Below are 22,784 nucleotides of genomic sequence, written 5' to 3'. Positions count from 1 at the left end.
GAGAAGTGGATGCTGAGGAGGAGACGCCGAGAAGGAGACACCGAGAAGGAGACGCCTAGCAGGAGACACCGAGGAGGAGACCCTAAGAAGGAGACATGGAGAAGAAGAAGCAGAGAAGGAGACACCGAGGAGGAGACGCCGAGAAGGAGACACCGAGAAGGAGACGCCTAGCAGGAGACACCGAGGAGGAGACCCTAAGAAGGAGACATGGAGAAGAAGAAGCAGAGAAGGAGACACCGAGGAGGAGACACCGAGAAGGAGACACCGAGGAGGAGACGCCGAGAAGGAGACACCGAGGAGGAGACACCGAGAAGGAGACACTAAGAAGGAGACACCGAGGAGGAGAAGCCGAGAAGGAGACACTGAGAAGACGTAGAGAAGGAGACACCGAGGAGGAGACGCCGAGAAGGAGACACCGAGGAGGAGGCGCCGAGAAGGAGACACGGAGGAAAAGACGCCAAGAAGGAGACACCGAGGAGGAGGCGCCGAGAAGGAGACACCGAGAAGGCGCAGAGAAGGGGACACCGAGGAGGAGAAGCTGAGAAGGAGACACAGAAGAGGAGAGGCCTAGCAGGAGACACTGAGGAGAAGACGCTGAGAAGGAGACACCGAGGAGGAGACACTGAGGTGGAGACGCTGAGAAAGACACACTGAGGAGAAGACGCTGAGAAGGAGACACAGAGGAGGAGACGCTGAGAAGGAGACACTGGGGAGAAGACACTGAGAAGGAGACACCGAGGAGGAGACGCCGAGAAGGTGACACCGAGGAGGAGATGCTGAGAAGGAGACACCGAGGGGGAGACGCTGAGAAGGAGACACCGAGGAGGAGAGGCCTAGCAGGAGACACAGATGAGGAGATACCGAAGAGGAGACGTCTAGCAGGAGACACCGAGGAGGAGACCCTAAGAAGGAGACACCAAGGAGGAGACGCAGGCCCGTGACCTAGATGGGCCTAAGTACGGGGTTTGCCGAGCGAAGAGGGGGGGCGTTGACTGAGGAACGGACAGACCGACAGACTGAGGGGTTGGGGGTTGGATTGATTGCCGTCCCCCCAAAAAATGGAGCACCAGTCGCCACTGCTTGGCACACTGTTGCAGCATGGTATTGCAATGTAAAATCCCTCACAGGATCGTAAAGACTAACACCAGCTGCTAAACCACCTCTGAAAAGTGATCCACCACATAACACATTTCAGAGGGGCAGTAAACTCTCCAACAGTGTGAATGAGGCCTTAGGGTTTACTTTACATCAAAAAAAGTAATAGATCATAGGCATATAAAATGTCAAACAATGCCAAGCTGTCAACAGGGAGAAGTCAATGCCAAGGAGTCAATGGTGGAGAAGGATCTGGGGGTTTTGGTAGATCATAAGCTTAATAATAGCATGCAATGCCAAGCTGCGGATTCCAAAGCGAGCAAAGTCCTTACTTGTATTAAGAGAGGTATGGACTCCAGAGAGAGATATCATTTTGCCCCCCCTGTACAAATCATTAGTAAGACCTCATCTGGAATATGCAGATCAGTTTTGGGCACCAGTTCACAAACAGGATATCAGGGAACTGGAGAAAGTGCAGAGAAGGGCAACCAAACTAATAAGAGGCATGGAGGAGCTCAGCTATGAGGAAAGATTAGAGGAACTGAATTTATTCACTCTTGAGAAGAGGAGAGTAAGGGGGGATATGATCACCATGTACAAATATATAAGGGGTCCATATAGTGAACTTGGTGTTGAGTTATTTACTTTAAGGTCATCACAGAGGACATGGGGGCACTCTTTATATCTGGAGGAAAAAAATGTCATCTCCAAATACGGAAAGGTTTCTTCACAGTAAGAGCTGTGAAAATGTGGAATAGACTCCCTCCAGAGGTGGTTCTGGCCAGCTCAGTGGATTGCTTTAGGAAAGGCCTGGATTCTTAACTACATGTACACAATATTACTGGGTACTAACATTTTATAGGTAAAGTTGATCCAGGGAAAATCCGATTGCCTCTCCGGGATCAGGAAGGAATTTTTTCCCCTGCTGGTGCAAATTGGAAAATGCTTTGCTGGGGGTTTTGCCTTCCTCTGGATCAACTGTGTGTAAAGGATTGTGTATATGGGATTGGATGATTTTTATTTCCCCCTTCTGTTGGTTGATGGACTTGTGTCTTTTTCCAACCAGACTGACTATGTAACTATGTAACAATGTGAACAGACAGGCCTTCTATTGCAGAGCAGACACTCTATCAGCGGTGTGCATAGCTCCCGACTGTCCCTGATTTGGAGCAATGTCCCTCTGTCCCCCATTCCTCCTCATTTGTCCCTCACTGATCTATATAGTTGTATAAAAAATGCACTTTTTATCTTTCAAAAAGTGTTTCCCAGAGCTAAACCTTTCACCAATTTAAATTAAATTGCTGCATTTGTACATTTTAAAAGCCAATCTAAAGGGATAGTATTGGTAAAAAAAAAAAAAAAAAAAAAGCCCTTGTGGATTTAATTAACCTTTTTTTTTTTTGGTTGATTCTCCTTTAAGAGGGTGTGGCAGGAGGCGTGTCCTATTCCTACGTACGGTCGCTAGTAGGTGTCCCCCATTCCCATCTCAAAATTGTTGAGAGGTGTGGCACTAAAAATAGGGCAGAGTGCGACATTTTTTACTAGCGTGACAGATCATGATTGGCCGTGCGTCCTCCAGTCGAATGCGACGTGTGCGTCACAATTAGGAAAACCCCTCTTCTATTCCCATAAAATATAATGCAATCTTTTCACTTCTCATCTCACAATTTTTACTTAGAATAGTGCACAGGACAGTGACATTAATGCACCAAGCAGCAGGGGGCGCAGGACTCCTTAAAAACCATGAACGCTGCAACGTAATTGATCGTTTGTTGCAAATTTTTTTTTTTTTTTGTGGCCGTTTTGCATATCGTTTTTCTGATGCGATTTGCACCGCCAGTAGTTTATCAGGCTTACAATGTTTGTTTGTTTTTTTCAGCTATAAGCCCAGGTTCACACTGAGCTGCGGGGGGATGAAGCTGTGGGAGGTCAGCTGAACTCGCAAGTTTTCACTCCCGCCTGTCAGTCCCGATTTCGGCCGCGATTTCAGAGAGATCTGTCCAGGTTTCTGACGTCAATGTAAATCGCAAGCCCCAAATCGCACAAAGTAGCACAGAAACTACTTTTTGAAATCGGCGCGACGCCGCAAATGCAGCGTCGCACCAATTAGGATGGTGCCATTGCCAGCAATTGCCCGCCGATTGGACATGTCAAATCGCACCAATGTGAACCAGGGCTAAGACCAGCTTCCCATCTGTGTTGTGGTCTGCTGGGGGGGACTATTGTCACTGGGGGCAGTGGCGGCTCGTCCATATGGAACGCAGGGGCGATGGCCCCTATTCCATGCGCCCAGCCCCTAATCTACATGCTGGGCGCTGGACACATGGAGTCCAATAGGTTTTTTTAATTTTTTAAATTTTTTTTAGAAACACGTGATTAGAGCCAGAGGCTCTAATTGGCTACAAAAAAAGGGTGGGCTCGGGGCGCAGAGCACTGTTGTGTGACAATAGCGATTTTCACTATTGGCTATTGTCTTCCTGATTCTCCTCCCAGCCAATCAGGAAGCCGGTTCTGAGACTCAATTGGCTGACAGGAGTAGCGATCTATGGGGAGATCCATTGTTGCTGAGGGGGGTCTTATGTTGATGGTGTGGGATCTATTGTTGCTGGGGGGTCTTATGTTGATGTGGGGGATCTATTGTTGCTGGGGGGTCTTATGTTGATGGTGGGGGATGTATTGTTGCTGGGGAGTCTTTTGTTGATAGTTCGGGATCTTTTGTTGCTGGGGGGTCTTATGTCGATGGTGGGGGATCTTTTGTTGCTGGCGGGGTCTATTGATGCTGGAGGGTCTTATGTTGTTGTAGGGTAATTTGCTTGGAGGGATTTACTGTTCAGGACGGACCTACTTTGTTGCTGGTGGGGGCATCCATTGCTACTGAGGGGTTCATTTTGGTGCAGGGGGCCTATTGTTTGCTGGGGAGGGTCTATTGTTTGCTGGGGAGGGTCTACTGCGACTAGGGGGGTGCGACTGATCCGTCTGACCTGGGGGGTTGATTTGTTTGCCGTCCCTCCCCCCCAAAAAAATGTTGCCACGAGCCACCACTGACTAGGCCGATCTATTGTTGATGGTAGGGGATCTATTGTTGCTGGGGGGTCAAATGTTGATGTGGGGGATCTATTGTTGCTGGGGAGGTCTTATGTTGATGGTGGGGGATCTATTGTTGCTGGAGAGGTCGTGTGTTGATGGTGTGGGATCTATTGTTGCTGGGTGAGGTCTATTGTTGAAGTGGGGGATCTATTGTTACTGGAGGAGGTCTATTGTTGATGGTGGGGGATCTATTTTTGCTGGGGGAGGGCTACTGTTGATGGCAGGGGATCTATTGTTGCTGGGAGGTCTATTGTTGATGGTGGGGGATCTATTGTTGCTGGGAATATCTATTGTTGATGGTGGTGATCTATTGTTTCTGGGGGAGGTCTATTGTTGATGGTGGGAAATCTGTTGTGTCTGGGGGAGGTTTATTGTTGATGGTGGGGAATCTATCGTTGCTGGGGGAGGTCTATTGTTGATGGTGGGGGATCTATTGTTACTGGGGGAGGTCTATTGTTGATGGTGGGCAATCTATTGTTGCTGGGAGTATCTATTGTTGATGGTGGGGGATCTATTGTTTCTGGGGGAGGTCTATTGTTGATGGTGGGGAATCTATAGTGTCTGGGGGAGGTTTATCGTTGATGGTGGGGAATCTATTGTTGCTGGGGGTCTTATGTTGTTGTAGGGTCATTTGCTGCTTGGAGGGATTTACTTTTGAGGACGGATCTATTGTTGCTGGTGTGGAGTACATTTCTGCTGAGGGGTTCATTTTGGTGCAGGGTGTCTATTGCGGGGGGAAGGTCTATTGTTGCTGGGGGGTCTATGTTTGCTGGCTGCAGGGGGTCTACTGCGACCGGGGGGTGCGACTGATCCAACTGACCAAGGGGAGGGGGGTGGTTGATTTGTTTGCCCCCCCTAAAAAAAAATTGGCACCAGCCGCCACTGTCTAGGTGGACCTAATTTTGCTGAAGGACATTTGTTGATGGTGAGTGGTGTATTGTTGATGGTAGGGGATCTATTGTTGCAGGGGGGGGTCTATTGTTGATAGTGGGGATCTATTGTTGCTGGGGGAGATTTATTGTTGATGGTGGGGGGTCTATTGTTGCTGAGGGGAGGTCTTATGTTGTTGTAGAGTCATTTGTTGCTTGGAAGGATTTACTGTTGAGGATGAATCTATTGTTGCTGGTGGGGGAGGGTCTATTGTTGTTGAGGGGGTATTTTAATGCAGGGAGTCTATTGTTGCAGGGGGAGGGACTATTGTTGCTGGGGGAGGTCTATTGTTGCTGGGGGAGGGTCTATTGTTGCTGGGGGAGGTTTATTGTTGCTGGGGGAGCGTCTATTGTTACTGGGGGAGGGTCTATTGTTGCTGGGAGAGGGTCTATTGTTGCTGGCTGCAGGGGGTCTATTGTTGCTGGGGGAGGGTCTATTGTTGCTGGGGGAGGGTCTATTGTTGCTGGGGGAGGTCAATTGTTGCTGGGAGAGGGTCTATTGTTGCTGGCTGCAGGGGTCTATTGTTACTGGGGGAGAGTCTATTGTTGCTGGAGAGGGTCTATTGTTGCTGGGGGAGGGTCTATTCTTGCTGGCGAAGGGTCAATTGTTGCTGGGGGAGGGTCTATTGTTGCTGGGGGAGTGTCTATTGTTGCTGGGGGAGTGTCTATTGTTTCTGGGGGAGTGTCTATTGTTGCTGGGGGAGGGTCTATTGTTGCTGGGGGAGGGTCTTCTGTTGCTGGGGGAGGTCTATTGTTGCTGGGGGAGGGTCTATTGTTGCTGGGGAGGTCTATTGTTGCAGGGGGAGGGTCTATTGTTACTGGGGTAGGGTCTATTGTTGCTGGGGGAGGTCAATTGTTGTTGGGCAAGGGTCTATTGTTGCTGGGGTAGCATCTATTGTTGCTGGGGGAGGATCTATTCTTGCAGGGGGTCTATTGTTGCAGGGAGAGGGTCTATTGTGCTGGGGGAGCGTCTATTGTTGCTGAGGGAGTGTCTATTGTTGCTGGGGGAGGGTCTATTGTTGCTGGGGGAGGGTCTTCTGTTGCTGGGGGAGGTCTATTGTTGCTGGGGGAGGGTCTATTGTTGCTGGGGAGGTCTATTGTTGCAGGGGGAGGGTCTATTGTTACTGGGGTAGGGTCTATTGTTGCTGGGGGAGGTCAATTGTTGTTGGGCAAGGGTCTATTGTTGCTGGGGGAGGATCTATTCTTGCAGGGGGTCTATTGTTGCAGGGAGAGGGTCTATTGTGCTGGGGGAGCGTCTATTGTTGCTGAGGAAGGTCTATTGTTGCTGGGGGAGGGTCTATTGTTGCTGGGGGAGGTTTATTGTTGCTGGGGGAGGGTCTATTGTTGCTGGGGGAGGGTCTATTGTTGCTGGGGGAGGTTTATTGTTGCTGGGGGAGGGTCTATTGTTGCTGGGAGAGGGTCTATTGTTGCTGGCTGCAGGGGGTCTATTGTTGCTGGGGGAGGGTCTATTGTTGCTGGGGGAGGGTCTATTGTTGCTGGGAGAGGGTCTATTGTTGCTGGGGGAGGGTCTGGGTCTATTGTTGCTGGCTGCAGGGGTCTATTGTTACTGGGGGAGGGACTATTGTTGCTGGAGAGGGTCTATTGTTGCTGGGGGAGGGTCTATTCTTGCTAGCGAAGGGTCAGTTGTTGCTGGGGGAGGGTCTATTGTTGCTGGGGGAGTGTCTATTGTTTCTGGGGGAGTGTCTATTGTTGCTGGGGGAGGGTCTATTGTTGCTGGGGGAGGGTCTTCTGTTGCTGGGGGAGGGTCTATTGTTGCTGGGGAGGTCTATTGTTGCAGGGGGAGGGTCTATTGTTACTGGGGTAGGGTCTATTGTTGCTGGGGGAGGTCAATTGTTGCTGGGCAAGGGTCTATTGTTGCTGGGGGAGGGTCTATTGTTGCTGGGGAGGGTCTATTCTTGCAGGGGGTCTATTGTTGAGGGAGAGGGTCTATTGTGCTGCGGGAGCGTCTATTGTTGCTGAGGGAGGTCTATTGTTGCTGGGGGAGGGTCTATTGTTGCTGGGGGAGGTTTATTGTTGCTGGGGGAGGTTTATTGTTGCTGGGAGAGGGTCTATTGTTGCTGGGGGAGGGTCTATTGTTGCTGGGGAGGGTCTATTGTTGCTGGGGGAGGTTTATTGTTGCTGGGGGAGGGTCTATTGTTGCTGGGGGAGGGTCTATTGTTGATGGGGAGGGTCTGTTCTTGCAGGGGGTCTATTGTTGCAGGCAGAGGGTATATTGTGCTGGGGAGGGTCTATTGTTGCTGGTGGAGAATCTATTGTTGCTGGGGGAGGGTCAATTGTTGCTGGGGGAGAGCCTGTTGTTTCTAGGGGAGGGTCTATTGTTGCTGGGAGAGGGTCAATTGTTGCTGGGGAAGGGTCTATTGGGGGAGGGTCTATTGTTGTAGGGAGAGGGTCTATTGTTGCTGGGGAGGGTCTATTGTTGCAGGGGTAAGGTCTATTGTTGCAGGAGGAGGGTCTATTGTTGCAGGGGGAGGGTCTATTGTTGCTGGGGGAGGGTCTATTGTTGCAGGGGTAAGGTCTGTTGTTGCAGGAGGAGGGTCTATTGTTGCAGGGGGAGGGTCTATTGTTTCTGGGGAAGGGTCTATTGTTGCAGGGGTAAGGTCTGTTGTTGCAGGGGGAGGGTCTATTGTTGCTGGGGAGGGTCTATTGTTGCTGCGGGGGGTCCATTGTTGCTGGGGGAGTTTTATTGCTGCTGGGGGAGGGTCAGTTGTTGCTGGGGGAGGGCCTATTGTTTCTTGGGGAGGGTCTATTGTTGCTGTGGGAGGGTCTATTGTTGCTGGGGGAAGGTTTATTGTTGCAGGGGGAGAGTCTACTGTTGTAGGGGAGGGTCTATTGTTGCTGGGGGGTCTATTGTTGCTGGGGAGGTGTGTTGTTGCTGGGGGAGGGTCATTTGTTGCAGGGGAAGGGTCTATTATTTCTGGGGGAGGGTCTGTTGTTGCAGGGGGAGGGTCTATTGTTGCAGGGGGAGGGTCTATTGTTGTAGGGGAGGGTCTATTGTTGCTGGGGAAGGTTCTATTGTTGCAGGGGGAGGGTCTATTGTTTCTGGGGGAGGGTCTATTGTTGCTTGGGAAGGATCTATTGTTGCTGGGGGAGGGTATATTGTTGCTGGGGGAGGTCTATTGTTGCTGGGGGGAGGGTCTATTGTTGCTGGGGGAGGTCTATTGTTGCTGGGGAGGGTCTATTGTTGCTGGGGGAGGGTCTATTGTTGCTGGGGGAGGGTCTATTTTTGCAGGGGTAAGGTCTATTGTTGCTGGGGAGGGTCTATTGTTGCTGGGGGAGGTCTATTGTTGCTGGGGAGGGTCTATTGTTGCTGGGGGAGGGTCTATTGTTGCTGGGGGAGGGTCTATTTTTGCAGGGGTAAGGTCTATTGTTGCTGGGGAGGATCTATTGTTGCTGGGGGAGGATCTAGTGTTGCTGGGGAGGGTCTATTGTTGCAGGGGGAAGGTCTATTGTTTCTGGGGGAGGGTCTATTGTTGCTGGGGGAGGGTCTATTGTTGCAGGGGGAGGGTCTATTTTTGCAGGGCGAGGGTTTATTGTTGCTGGGGGAGGGTCTATTCTTGCTGGGGAGGGTCTATTGTTGCTAGGGAGGGTCTATTGTTGCTGGGGGAGGGTCTATTCTTGCTGGGGGAGGATCTATTGTTGCTGGGGGGGATCTATTGTTGCTAGGGAGGGTCTATTGTTGCAGGGGGAAAGTGTATTGTTTCTAGGGGAGGGTCTATTTTTGCAGGGGGAAGGTCTATTGTTTCTGGGGAGGGTCTATTCTTGCTGGGGGAGGGTCTATTGTTGCAGGGGCAAGGTCTATTGTTGCAGGGGGGAGGGTCTATTGTTGCTGGGGGAGGATCTATTGTTGCTGGGGAGGATCTATTGTTGCCGGGGGAGGGTCAATTGTTGCTGGGGGAGGGTCTATTGTTTCTGGGGAGAATCTATTGTTGCAGGGGGAGGGTCTATTGTTTCTGGGCCAGGGTCTATTGTTGCTGGGGGAGGATCTATTGTTGCTGGGGGGTCTATTGCGCGGGTAAGGGGTGGAGCCAAAGGATGGTGCTTGGAGGAGGGGGGTGGAGCCAAAGGATGCTGCTCGGAGGTGGGGGTGGAGCCAAAGGATGGTGCTCGGAGGTGGGGGGTGGAGCCAAAGGATGGTGCTCGGAGGTGGGGGTGGAGCCAAAGGATGGTGCTCGGAGGTGGGGGGTGGAGCCAATGGATGGTGCTCGGAGGTGGGGGGTGGAGCCAATGGATGGTGCTCAGCGGTGGGGGGGTGGAGCCAAAGGATGGTGCTCGGAGGTGGGGGGTGGAGCCAAAGGATGGTGCTCGGAGGTGGGGGGTGGAGCCAATGGATGGTGCTCAGAGGTGGGGGTGGAGCCAAAGGATGGTGCTCTGAGGTGGGGGGTGGAGCCAAAGGATGGTGCTCGGAGGTGGGGGTGGAGCCAATGGATGGTGCTCGGAGGTGGGGGTGGAGCCAAAAGATGGTGCTCGGAGGTGGGGGGTGGAGCCAATGGATGGTGCTCAGTGGTGGGGGGTGGAGCCAAAGTATGGTGCTCTGAGGTGGGGGTGGAGCCAAAGGATGGTGCTCGGAGGTGGGGGTGGAGCCAAAGGATGGTGCTCGGAGGTGGGGGGTGGAGCCAAAGGATGGTGCTCGGAGGTGGGGGGTGGAGCCAATGGATGGTGCTCAGCAGTGGGGGGGTGGAGCCAAAGGATGGTGCTCGGAGGTGGGGGGTGGAGCCAATGGATGGTGCTCGGAGGTGGGGGGTGGAGCCAAAGGATGGTGCTCGGAGGTGGGGGTGGAGCCAATGGATGGTGCTCGGAGGTGGGGGTGGAGCCAAAGGATGGTGCTCGGAGGTGGGGGTGGAGCCAATGGATGGTGCTCGGAGGTGGAGCCAAAGGATGGTGATTGGAGGTGGGGGGTGGAGCCAATGGATGGTGCTCGGAGGTGGGGGTGGAGCCAAAGGATGGTGCTTGAGGTGGGGGTGGAGCCAATGGATGGTGCTTTGGTATTTACACTTTGTAAATACAGTTGCCCTCTGCAAATGCAGTTGTTCCAGAGCTTAGTAAATGAGGGGAAGCTCTGCTGACTTCCATCATCCAGTCACAAGCCAGAAAAAATGCTGTATTTTTTTTATTTTCCTTGCATGTGATTGGGTATTCTTTGTAACATTAAATTGTACTTTATTTACTTAGCTCTGGGGCAACTCCACTTGCCGGGTAAAATTGTACTTACAAAGTGCACCGACTATTTGCCTTGCTGGGCACGTGGGCGGGTCATCTTTAGTGTGTTCAAAGGTCACCTTTACCAAAGAGCTGCAGATAAGGGGCGTCTGGAGATAAGAACAAGATCTGAAGCTCTGACTAGAGTCAAGCAATGACCTTGCTATAGGTGTCGGTCATTTATGTACCTCCTGGAGCCTTACTGAAAAACTCCCAGAGGTTGCATCTCTCTATTCTGCTTTGTTGCTAGGGCGCATTGCTAAGACGCTCCCAGCTGTTACTGGTCACCTCCACCATCACAGGAGCGAGCGCTTGCTCTGATTCAAGCCCCCCTCACATGTACTCTCTCTCTCTCTCTCTCCCCTGATGCAGTAGCTCTGAGCTCAGCATTTCAGAACTCGCTCCTGTGATGGAGGGGGGGTGAGCAGTAAGAGCTGGGAGTGTCTTAGCAACGTCCTAACAACGAGGCAGGGCGGGATAATGCTATCTCTGGGAGTATTCCAGGCAGGCTTCAGGAGGTACATAAATGGCCTACAGTCCAGGGATCTCCAAACTACGGCCCTCTAGCTGTTGCGGAACTACACGTCCCATGAGGCATTGTAAACCTCTGACATTCACAGGCATGACTAGGCATGATGGGAATTGTAGTTCCTGAACATCTGGAGGGCTGTAGTTTGGAGATACACCTATAGCAAGGACAATATTTAACTAAAGCTGCCAAGTTTGTTTATATCTACAGACCCCCCCCCCCTTACCTGCATAGACAGTTTAACCACTTGCCGACTGCCCGGTGTCGCTTGATGGCAGCAGAATGCCACTCCTGCGCAAGTCGCCGTAGCTGTACGGCGGGCGCTTTAACCACTTGCTGACCAGCCGCCGCAGTTTCACTGCGACAGGTTGTTGGCTCCGCTGGGAAAATCGATGTTACCTGACGTGGCTTCCCATTGTGGCCACTAGGGGCGCGCATGCCCGCGGCTCGCCGCCGGAGCCGATGCGAGTGCCCGGCGGGCGCGATGACCGCCAGGCACCTGCGATCGCTCGTGACAGAGCGGGAACCAGGATCTGTGTGTGTAAACGCACAAATCCCTGTTCTTTCAGGGGAGAGGAGAGAGATTGTGTATTCCTACCAAGTATGAACAGCGATCTCTCTCTCCTCCTAGTCAGTCCCATCCCCCCCCTACAGTTAGAACACACACTGAGGGAACACATTTAACCCCTTGATCGCCCCTTAGTGTTAACCCCTTCCCTGCCAGTGACATTTTACAGTAATCAGTGCATTTTTCTAGCACTGATCGCTGTATAAAGGTCACTGGTCCCAAAAATGTGACAAAAGTGTCCGATGTGTCCGCTGCAATGTCGCAGTCACAATAAAAATTGCAGATCACCGTCATTACTAGTAAAAAAAAAAAAATAATAATAATAAAAATACGCTATAACTTTGGCGCAAAACCAATCAATATACGTTTATTACGATTTTTTTTTTTTTTAAATGTAGAAGAGTACATATCGGCCTAAACTGAGGGAAAAAAATGTGTTTTTGTTTATTTAAAATGTGGGATATTTATTATAGCAAAAGGTAAAAAAATATTTGGGGGTTATTTACGAAAAGGCAAATCCACTTTGCACTGAAAGTGCACTTGGAAGTGCAATCACTGTAGATCTGAAATGAGGGGAAGCTCTGCTGATTTTATCATCCAATCACGTGCGAGCTAAAATGCTGTTTTTTTTTTTTTCCTTGCATGTCCCTCTCAGATCTACAGCGACTGCACTTCTAAGTGCACTTTCAGTGCAAAGTGGCGTTGCCTTTCGTAAATAACCCCCATTGCGTTTTTTTTCCGAAATTGTCGCTCTTCTTTTGTTTATAGCGCAAAAAAGAAAAACCACAGAGGCGATCAAATACCACCAAAAGAAAGCTCCATTTGTGGGGAAAAAAGGACGTCAATTTTGTTTATGTACAGCGTCGCACGACCGTGCAATCGTCAGTTAAAGCGACGCAGTGCCAAATCACAAAAAAAAAATGGCCTGGTCCTTAAGACGGTAAATCCTTCTGGGGCTGAAGTGGTTAAGGGTCAGTTTGGCTGTTGTACCCCCCCCCTCCCGCCGCCTCCCACAGCTCTGAACCGGTCTCCCGTCCCACTGGGAGACCCGATCCTCGATCCGCCACTTCCGGAGGCTAGGGACAGACTGGCACAAAGCCGGAAACGGCTTGGTTCCAGCCTCCTGATCGTAAACACGGAAACGTCATCACGACGTCACTTCCTGTTTACACGGCTGCCAATGGCGCCGGTTTAAAAAAAAATACACAGTATTCAGAATTTGTTGAAAACGGCGATCTGAATACTTTCAAGTGCAAAGGAGGGATTTGGGGTCTTTTAGATCCCTCCATAAAGAGTACCTGTCACCACCTATTACTGTCACAAGGGATGTTTACATTCCTTGTGACAGCAATAAAAGTCATCACATTTTTTTTTTTTTTTTTAAACACAATTTATAGTCCAATATTTTTTACTGAAAAGTTTTAGACATCACAAACATTAAACACAATTTAATAATATAAAAATAAATAAGAATAGTTTTTTTTTTTTTTAAAGCGCGCCCCCGTCCCCACGAGCTCGCGCAGCAAAGAAAACGCATACAGAAGTCGCGCCCACATATGTAAACGGTGTTCAAATCACACATGTGAGGTATCGCCGCGATCATCAGAGTGAGAGCAATAATTCTAGCACTAGACCTCCTCTGTAACTCTAACCTGGTAACCGTAAAAAAAAAAAAAAAAACATTTAAAGCGTCGCCTATGGAGATTTTTAGGTTTGTCGCCCATTCCACGAGTGCGTGCAATTATAAAACGTGACATGTTTACTCGGCGTAACATCATCTTTCACATTGTACAAAAAAATTGGCCTAACTTTATTGTTTCGTTTTTTTTTTTAATTCATGAAAGTGTCCCTTTTCCCAAAAAGTTAAAACACCGCTGCACAAATACCGCGTGATATAAAATATTGCAACAATCGCCATTTTATTCTCTAGATTCTCTGCTAAAAAAAAAAAAAAAATATATAATGTTTTGGGGGCTCTAAGTAATTTTCTAGCAAAAAATAAGGATTTTAACTTGTAAACACCAAATGTCAGAAATAGGCTTAGTCATGAAAGGGTTAAAGTCCACATAAAAAGATTATAGTCATGTGACCAGGCGGTGTAACCATAAAATGGCAGACCGCATGAGCGTTCGTCGGGAGCGGATCCTTTTTTTTTTGGGGTCAGCAGTGCAGCGGGCGCTGTGATTGATAATGTATCTACATTGGGGGACATTTACGTTTTGTTTTTTTAACAAAGGAATTGTCAAAAACTGCCTCCTGTCTTTATTCACTTTTACACTTTTTTGGTGAATGGGTAGGCCACCATACTCATTTACATAGGCTGGGGGGGGGGGGGAATCTGGGGGCCCCCTTGTTAAGAGTTGTGAGCATGAGGCCCTTGTCCCCATTAACACGGGGACAAGGGGCTTTGCCCCCACATGCCCCCATGTTGAGGGTATGTGGCCTGGTATGGTCCGGGGGGGGGGCACTCGCTCACCCCCCCAATTCCTGAGCTTCCAGGATGCATGCTCAGATACACACACCTCCAAAGTTTTTGAGATGGGAATGAGGGACACCTACCAGCAAAGGGGTGCAGGCATAGGACACGCCCACTGCCACGCCCCCTTAAAAGAGAATTGAACAAAAAAACTAAATTGGTTAAACCCATAAGTGCTTTTTTTACCACTACTATTCCTTTATATTGGCTTTTGTTATTTACAAATGCAGCAATTTAGAAATCAGATGAAAGGTTTAGCGCTGGGAAACGCTTTTTGAAAGATAAAAAAACAGCGTGGGGGTCCCTTGGGAGCATTTGATGGGCACAGTGGGAGCATTTGATGGCACAGTGGCTGCATTTGATGGCTCAGTGGGAGCATTTGACGGCACAGTGGCTGCGTTTGATGGCACAGTGGCTGCATTTGATGGTACAGTGGCTGCATTTGATGGCACAGTGGCTGCATTTGATGGTACAATGGGAGCATTTGACGGCACAGTGGCTGCATTTGATGGCACAGTTGGAGCTTTTGATGGCACAGTGGCTGCATTTGATGGCACAGTGGCTGCGTTTGATGGCACAGTGGGAGCATTTGATGGCACAGTGGCTGCGTTTGATGGCACAGTGGCTGCGTTTGATGGCACAGTGAGAGCATTTGATGGCACAGTGGCTGCATTTGATGGCACAGTGGCTGCATTTGATGGCATAGTTGGAGCTTTTGATGGTACAGTGGCTGCATTTGATGGCACAGTGGCGGCATTTGATGGTTCAGTGGCTGCGTTTGATGGGCACAGTGAGGCTGCAATTGATGGGTTTTTTTTTCAGTTTGTTTGCACCCCCCCAAAAAAATTTGAGCACCAGCCACCACTGCTTATATCCTCCAAACATTATACATTTTTTTTAGCAGTCACCCTAGGGAATAAAATGGCGATTGTTGCAATATTTTATGTCACACGGTATTTGCGCAGCAGTTTTACGAACGCAATTTTTTTTGGAAACTAATATACTTTCCTTTATTTAAAATCAAAACACAATATATACCCCAATACCTTTTGTATAATGTGAAAGATGATGTTACGCCGAGTCAATAAATGCCTAACATGTCACGCTTCAAAATTGCGCACACTCGTGGAATGGCGACAAACTTCATTACTTAAAAATCTTCATAGGCGACACTTTAATTTTTTTTACAGGTTACCAGTTTAGAGTTACAGAGGAGGTCTATTGCTAGAATTATTGCTCCCGTTCTAATGTTCAGGGCGATACCTCACATGTGTGGTGCAAACACCATTTACATATACGTGCGCGACTTACGTGTGTTCGCTTTTGTGCACGAGCGCGGAGGGACGGGGCGCTTTAATTTTTTTTTTTTTCACTTATTTTAGTTTTTAGTTTTACACTGTCCCTTTATTTTATTTTTAGCACTTTTATTCCTATTATAAGGAAAAATGTAATAGAAATAAGGATGATGGGTCCTCTTTATGGAGAGATCTGGAGTAAAAAAAAAACAAATCTCTTCTTCTTCTTTACCTTTAAAAGCAAAAGATCAAAAATAAAAAAATTGTTTACTTCTACCCTGGACTGGAAATGACGTCATGACGTCGCTCTGGTCCTCCAAGATCATAAAGGCAATCAGGGACAATCTGGTCTTTTTATGGCCCCTGTTATCAGCCGACCACAACGTCGGATTGTTTCTCGGCGCACCGGTAAAAACGGTAAGTTCGACAAGCACCGGCAAGGAGGAATAGGCGGCATCCCCCTCCTGCCACTTTTGAGAGTGTTCCAGCGGCTCACGAGCCATTTGGACCACTTTCATGAGAAAGCCTGCCGCCAGGAGGAAAAGAAAAACACCAGGGATACGGCTTCAGACATAACTCCGGCAAACCACTTCAAAGCTGCAACATTTATATACATATCGTGGTCTTGAAGTGGTCCATAGGTACAGGCCCTTTTAGTACCTCACGAAGCCTGACTGGAAAACTCCCAGGACTTTGCTAAGATACTCCCAGCCATTATTATTTACCTTCATCATCACAGAAGCGAACTTTTTCTCTGATTCAAACCTCTGCATGTAAAGTCTTTCTTCCCTGATGCAGTAGCTCTGAGCTCAGCGTCTTAGAGCTCACTCCTCTGATGGTGTAGCTAAACAGTAATAGTTGAGCTTTTCTTAGCAACGTCCTAGCAACATCCTGGAGGTTCCTAGGACTTTGCTCAGAGACACCTATCTGTTAATGCTCACCTTCACCATCACAGCAGCAAGCTCCGAACCACTGAGCTTGGAGATACTGCATCAAGAGAGAGACAGCACATGTGAGGGGATCTGATCAGATAAAGAGCTCACCCCTATAATGGTGTAGGTGAGCAGTAATAGGTAGGCCTCTCTTAGCAACGTTCTAACAACATCCTGGGAGTTGCTATAAGACAATGCTAAGAGACACCTATCTGTTACTGCTCACCTTCACTGTCACAGCAGCACACTCTGAAACACTGAGCTCACAGCAGAGCTACATCAAGAGAGAGAAAGCACATGTGAGGGGGTCTGACCAGACAAAGAGCTCACCCCTACAATGGTGAAGAGGAACAGTAACACCTAGGGCTCTCATAGCAACATCCTAGGACGTTCCTATGAGACACCTATCTGTTACTCCTCACCTTTGCCATCGCAGGAGCAAGCTCTGAACCACTAAACTTGGAGATCCTGCATCTGGGGAGAGAAAGAACATGTGAGGGGGTCTGATCAGATAAAGAGTTCACCCCTACAATGGTGTACGTGACCAGTAATAGCCAGGCCTCTCTTAGCAACGTCCTAGCAACATCCTGGGAGTTGCTAGGATGTTGCTAAGAGGTACCTATCTGTTACTGCTCACCTTCGCCTTCACAGGAGCAAGCTCTGAACCACTACATTTGGAGATCCTGCATCTGGGGAGAGAAAGAACATGTTAGGGGGTCTGATCAGATAAAGAGCTCACCCTTACAATGGTATACATCATCAGTAATAGCCAGGCCTCTCCTAGCAACATCCTGGGAGTTGCTAGGACGTTGCTAAGAGACATCTATCTGTTACTGCTCACCTTCACTATCACAGGAGCAAGCTCTGAACCACTAAGCTTGGAGATCATGCATCTGGGGAGAGAAAGAGCATGTGAGGGGGTCTGATCAGACAAAGAGCTCACCCCTACAATGGTAAATGAGAACAGTAACACCTAGGCCTCTCTTAGCAACATCCTAGGACGTTGCTATGAGACACCTATCCGTTACTGCTCACCTTTGCTATCGCAGGAGCAGGCTCTGAACCACTAAACTTGGAGATCCTGCATCTGGGGAGAGAAAGAGCATGTGAGGGGGTCTGGTCATATAAAGAGCTCACCCTTACAATGGTGCACATGATCAGTAATAACCAGGCCTCTCTTAGCAACGTCCTAGCAACATCCTGGGAGTTGCTAGGACGTTGCTAAGAGACACCTATCTGATACTGCTCACCTTCGCCATCACAGGAGCAAGCTCTGAAACAGTGAACTTGGAAATACTGCATCTGGGGAGAGAAAGAGCATGTGAGGGGGGTCTGATCAGATAAAGAGCTCACCCCTACAATGGTATACGTGAGCAGTAATAGTCAGACCTCTCTTAGCAACGTCCTAGCAACATCCTGGGATTTGCTAGGACGTTGCCAAGAGGCACCTATCTGTTATTGCTCACCTTCGCCTTCACAGGAGCAAGCTCTGAACCACTACATTTGGAGATCCTGCATCTGGGGAGAGAAAGAACATGTAAGGGGGTCTGATCAGATAAAGAGCTCACCCTTACAATGGTATACATGATCAGTAATAGCCAGGCCTCTCCTAGCAACATCCTGGGAGTTGCTAGGACGTTGCTAAGAGACACCTATCTGATACTGCTCACCTTCGCCATCACAGGAGCAAGCTCTGAAACACTGAACTTGGAAATACTGCATCTGGGGAGAGAAAGAGCATGTGAGGGGGGTCTGATCAGATAAAGAGCTCACCCCTACAATGGTATACGTGAGCAGTAATAGCCAGACCTCTCTTAGCAACATCCTAGCAACATCCTGGGATTTGCTAGGACGTTGCCAAGAGGCACCTATCTGTTATTGCTCACCTTCGCCTTCACAGGAGCAAGCTCTGAACCACTACATTTGGAGATCCTGCATCTGGGGAGAGAAAGAACATGTAAGGGGGTCTGATCAGATAAAGAGCTCACCCTTACAATGGTATACATGATCAGTAATAGCCAGGCCTCTCCTAGCAACATCCTGGGAGTTGCTAGGACGTTGCTAAGAGACACCTATCTGTTACTGCTCACCTTCACTATCACAGGAGCAAGCTCTGAACCACTAAGCTCGGAGATCGTGCATCTGGGGAGAGAAAGAGCATGTGAGGGGGTCTGATCAGACAAAGAGCTAGCCCCTGCAAAGGTGAATGGGAACAGTAACCCTAGGGCTATCTTAGCAACATCCTAGGACATTGCTATGAGACACCTATCCCTTACTGCTCACCTTTGCCATTGCAGGAGAAAGCTCTGAACCACTACATTTGGAGATCCTGCATCTGGGGAGAGAAAGAACATGTAAGGGGGTCTGATCAGATAAAGAGCTCACCCTTACAATGGTGTACATGATCGGTAATAGCCAGGCCTCTCCTAGCAACATCCTGGGAGTTGCTAGGACGTTGCTAAGAGGCACCTATCTGTTACTGCTCACCTTTGCCATCACAGGAGAAAGCTCTGAACCACTAAGCTTGGAGATCCTGCATCTGGGGAGAGAAAGAACATGTAAGGGGTTCTGACCAGACAAAGAACTCACCCCTATAATGGTGTAGGTGAGCAGTAATAGCTAGGCCTCTCTTAGCAACGTCCTAGCAACCTCCTGGGAGTTGCTAGGACATTGCTAAGAGACACCTATCTGTTACTGCTCACCTTCGCCATCGCAGGAGCAAGCTCTGAAACACTGAACTTGGAAATACTGCATCTGGGGAGAGAAAGAGCATGTGAGGGGGTCTGATCAGACAAAAAACTCACCCCTACAATGGTGAATGGGAACATTAACACCTAGGCCTCTCTTAGCAACAAACTAGGACGTTGCTATGAGACTACCTATCCGTTACTGCTCAACTTTGCCATCGCAGGAGCAAGCTCTGAACCACTAAACTTGGAGATACTGCATCTGGGAGAGAAAGAGCATGTGAGGGGGTCTGATCAGTTAAAGAGCTCCCCCCTACAATGATATACGTGAGCAGTAATAGCCAGACCTCTCTTAGCAACGTCCTAGCAACATCCTGGGATTTGCTAGGACATTGCTAAGAGGCACCTATCTGTTACTGCTCACCTTTGCCTTCGCAGGAGCAAGCTCTGAACCACTACATTTGGAGATCCTGCATCTGGGGAGAGAAAGAACATGTAAGGGGGTCTGATCAGATAAAGAGCTCACCCTTACAATGGTGTACATGATCGGTAATAGCCAGGCCTCTCCTAGCAACATCCTGAGAGTTGCTAGGACGTTGCTAAGCGACACCTATCTGTTCACCTTTACCGTAACAGGAGAATGCTCTGAAACACTGAGCTTGGAGATCCTGCATCAAGGGAGAGAAAGAGCATGTGAGGGGGTCTGATCAGACAAAGAGCTCACCACTACAATGGTGGAGGTGAGCAGTAATAACCAGGCCTCTCTTAGCAATTCCCTGGGAGTTTTTCAGTCAGGCTTCATCAGGTACATACATGGCCCGCACCTTTTAGTCAAAACTGACCAGCTTGCTTTTATCTATAGACCCCCCTTAGGCAGTTTTTTGGTAAAGGTGAACTAACCCTTTTTTTTGTTAATGGCACCCCAAACGCGTCAGCAAATGGGCGTTTTCGTGTGCAGCAAAACACATAACAAATGCGCTACAACACGCAGCAAAAAATGCGCAAAGCTCTACACCCACAAAAAGGTACATGACCTTGTTTGCCGCGTTTGTCACCCATTCCAATGCACTGGGCTGCCCTATGTGTATCGCACCAATAAAAAAAATAAAACGCACGTTTATGCGACATGCAGATGTGATGTGGGGCCTAAAAGCCGAATTGTGCCGACTCATCCTGAAGGAAAACGCTCGCCAATGATGATGTCATCGTGAGTCAAGATGGAGTCAACCGTGTGACAAATGATTAGGGGTCTCCTGGGCGGGAAAACCTGAAACGCTGCGCCATTTTAGAATTCGTCCCTTTAACAGGTTTCCGAGGCCTGGTTCACGTGAACAACCAGCAGAGGTCGGGCAACATTCACACCGCTGCCGATTGCCGTGCACTGGGAGTTTTATTAGTGCAATAGATGGCATAATGGCATTTGTTTGCAGCTTTCATGACCCTTTCATTCATTTGTGTGACAATTATCATTTTATTCCCAATAACAATGACAATCATTGATATTTTCCGGGCTGAGCCCTTATCTGTGATCTTTATTTCCACATGGCCTGAACAATGCTTGAACTTTTAGCAGGTGAAGGCGGCCCCGGAGAGAGCACATGGTGACTTCCCCTCAACGCCGGTGTGCCCCTTTAAGCCCCGCCCCTCATTGTGTCATCGCCCGTGAGGGGAAGCACTACATTTCCCGTCGTGCCCCCGGCGCGCACCGGAAGCCGCCGACTTCCCGTTCCGCCCACCTCCCATGCCGCCGCGCGCCGGCCCCCTCCCCCTTGTAGTCCGGCGCGCTTCCGCCTCGCTGGTCCGGGGCGCGCGAGGCTGGCCTGGTGAGGACTGCATCTCCCGGCGTGCCCCGCGGCGGGGGTGGGCGGGCACGGGCGGCCATGTTGGATGTGGTATTGTTATGTGTGTGAGTGTGAGGGGCAGGCAGAGCAGGGACAGGAGGGGGGGCAGCTGGTTTGGGGCCCGGTGCTGGGGCTCAGGGGCCACACATAGACTAGGGAGAGGCGGGGGGTGAGAGAGGGAGGCCTGGGGGCCACACGGCGCCCACCATTCGGCGGGAGGGAGGAAGCTAGGAGGGGGCAGGGGGGACTCTGGGGGTGTCCTTGCCTCCACCCCTGTTATCTGTAGGCTGCCCCTTTTCTACACCCCGATTTCTGCATCTGCACCCTTCATCACCCTCTTCCTGCTATCTGCCCCACTATAGGCCTCAATTACCCCTTCTTCATCCCTGCCCCCACCCTATTGGAGCCTAATTACCCCACTTCTCCTTATTTCCCCCCCTTTTTACCCTCATCTGCCCCTTTAATTACACCCCCTCCCCCCTGTAGGCCTTTATTACCCCCTCTTCCCTCTTATCTTACCCCTTATAGGTCCTAATTCCCCCCTTTACTCCTATATACCCCCCTTTATTTACACCCCTTTCCCCAAATCTGTCCCCCATAGGCCTTAATCCCCCCTCTATCTCTGCCCACCTTCTTATACATCCTAATTGCCTCCTGTTGTTATTTACCCCCTTAGCTACCCCTCTTCCCCATACCTGCCCCCCCCCTATAGACCCTGATTACCCCCCTTTCTTCTCCGCCCAATCCCTAAAAGATCCTAACTTGCCCCCTTATGGGCGCTTGTTACCCCCTTTCTTACCTGTCTCCACCTTAGTAGGTTCTAAATACCCCCCCCCCTAAAAATAACACCCCTTCGTTGTATCACTTTCCCCCGCCAGGGCCCATCTCCCCTCTATAACCTTTCCCTTCACAAATCTGCCTCATCGTAGACCCTTCACTGACCCCCCCCTCACACACCACATCTACTTATTATTGCTCTTTTGCCATATTATATACGCCGCCATCATCATCCGCCCCCTTTAGCATGAGACAGCACCGCCCTTCCTCCAGCTGACGGGTCCTCTTTGTAGACCGATCCGTATTCTGCACAGTACTGCCAGGATTTATGGTAAATCATCATCGAAGTCCCACTATCTACAGGGAACCCACAGGGTGTACCTTTATAGAATATTGGGGGGGCGGGGTTTGTGTTACTGAGTACCTTTATAGAATATTGGGGGGTGGGGTTTGTGTTACTGAGTACCTTTATAGAATATTGGGGGGGCGGGGTTTGTGTTACTGAGTACCTTTATAGAATATTGGGGGGCGGGGTTTGTGTTACTGAGTACCTTTATAGAATATTGGGGGGGCGGGGTTTGTGTTACTGAGTACCTTTATAGAATATTGGGGGGCGGGGTTTGTGTTACTGAGTACCTTTATAGAATATTGGGGGGGGTGGGGTTTGTGTTATTGAGTACCTTTATAGAATATTGGGGGGGTGGGGTTTGTGTTATTGAGTACCTTTATAGAATATTGGGGGACGGGGTTTGTGTTACTGAGTACCTTTATAGAATATTGGGGGGGTGGGGTTTGTGTTATTGAGTACCTTTTATAGAATATTGGGGGACGGGGTTTGTGTTACTGAGTACCTTTATAGAATATTGGGGGACGGGGTTTGTTACTGAGTACCTTTTTATAATATATTGGGGGACTGGGTTTGTATTACTGAATTCCTTTATAGAATATTGGGGGGGGTGGGGTTTGTATTACTGAGTACCTTTTTAGAATATTGGAGGGGGGCGGGGTTTGTATTAGTACCTTTATAGAATATTGGAGGGGGGCGGGGTTTGTATTAGTACCTTTATAGAATATTGGAGGGGGGCGGGGTTTGTATTAGTACCTTTATAGAATATTGGTGGGGGGTGGGGTTTGTATTACTGAGTACCTTTATAGAATATTGGTGGGGGGTGGGGTTTGTATTACTGAGTACCTTTATAGAATATTGGTGGGGGGTGGGGTTTGTATTACTGAGTACCTTTAAAGCAGGGATATGCAATTAGCGGACCTCCAGCTGTTGCAAAACTACAAGTCCTATCATGCCTCTGCCTCTGGGTGTCATGCTTGTGGCTATCAGAGTCTTGCTATGCCT

At 49.4% G+C, this 22,784-nt stretch overlaps 1 protein-coding gene across 4 annotated transcripts in view; it reads left to right on the top strand.

Annotated features, from left to right (window-relative positions):
• Positions 1-20,566: 20,566 nt before the first annotated feature.
• The window catches only part of FBXL19 (F-box and leucine rich repeat protein 19), a 36,747-nt gene continuing 34,529 nt past the window's right edge, over positions 20,567-22,784 (top strand). The window contains exon 1 of one of the 4 annotated variants that reach the window (XM_073635761.1): positions 20,567-20,638. The gene's annotated coding sequence lies outside the window, so the exon portion shown is untranslated. Of the gene's footprint in view, positions 20,722-21,368; positions 21,765-22,784 lie in introns of those variants that run through there. The other 3 variants (XM_073635762.1, XM_073635759.1, XM_073635760.1) reach the window with 3 other exon arrangements.

Source organism: Aquarana catesbeiana, linkage group LG06 (genome assembly GCF_042186555.1).
Source record: "Aquarana catesbeiana isolate 2022-GZ linkage group LG06, ASM4218655v1, whole genome shotgun sequence".
Lineage (NCBI taxonomy): Eukaryota > Metazoa > Chordata > Amphibia > Anura > Ranidae > Aquarana > Aquarana catesbeiana.
Note: the sequence above shows the minus strand (reverse complement) of the source record. Positions and strands in the feature narration are given on the sequence as shown.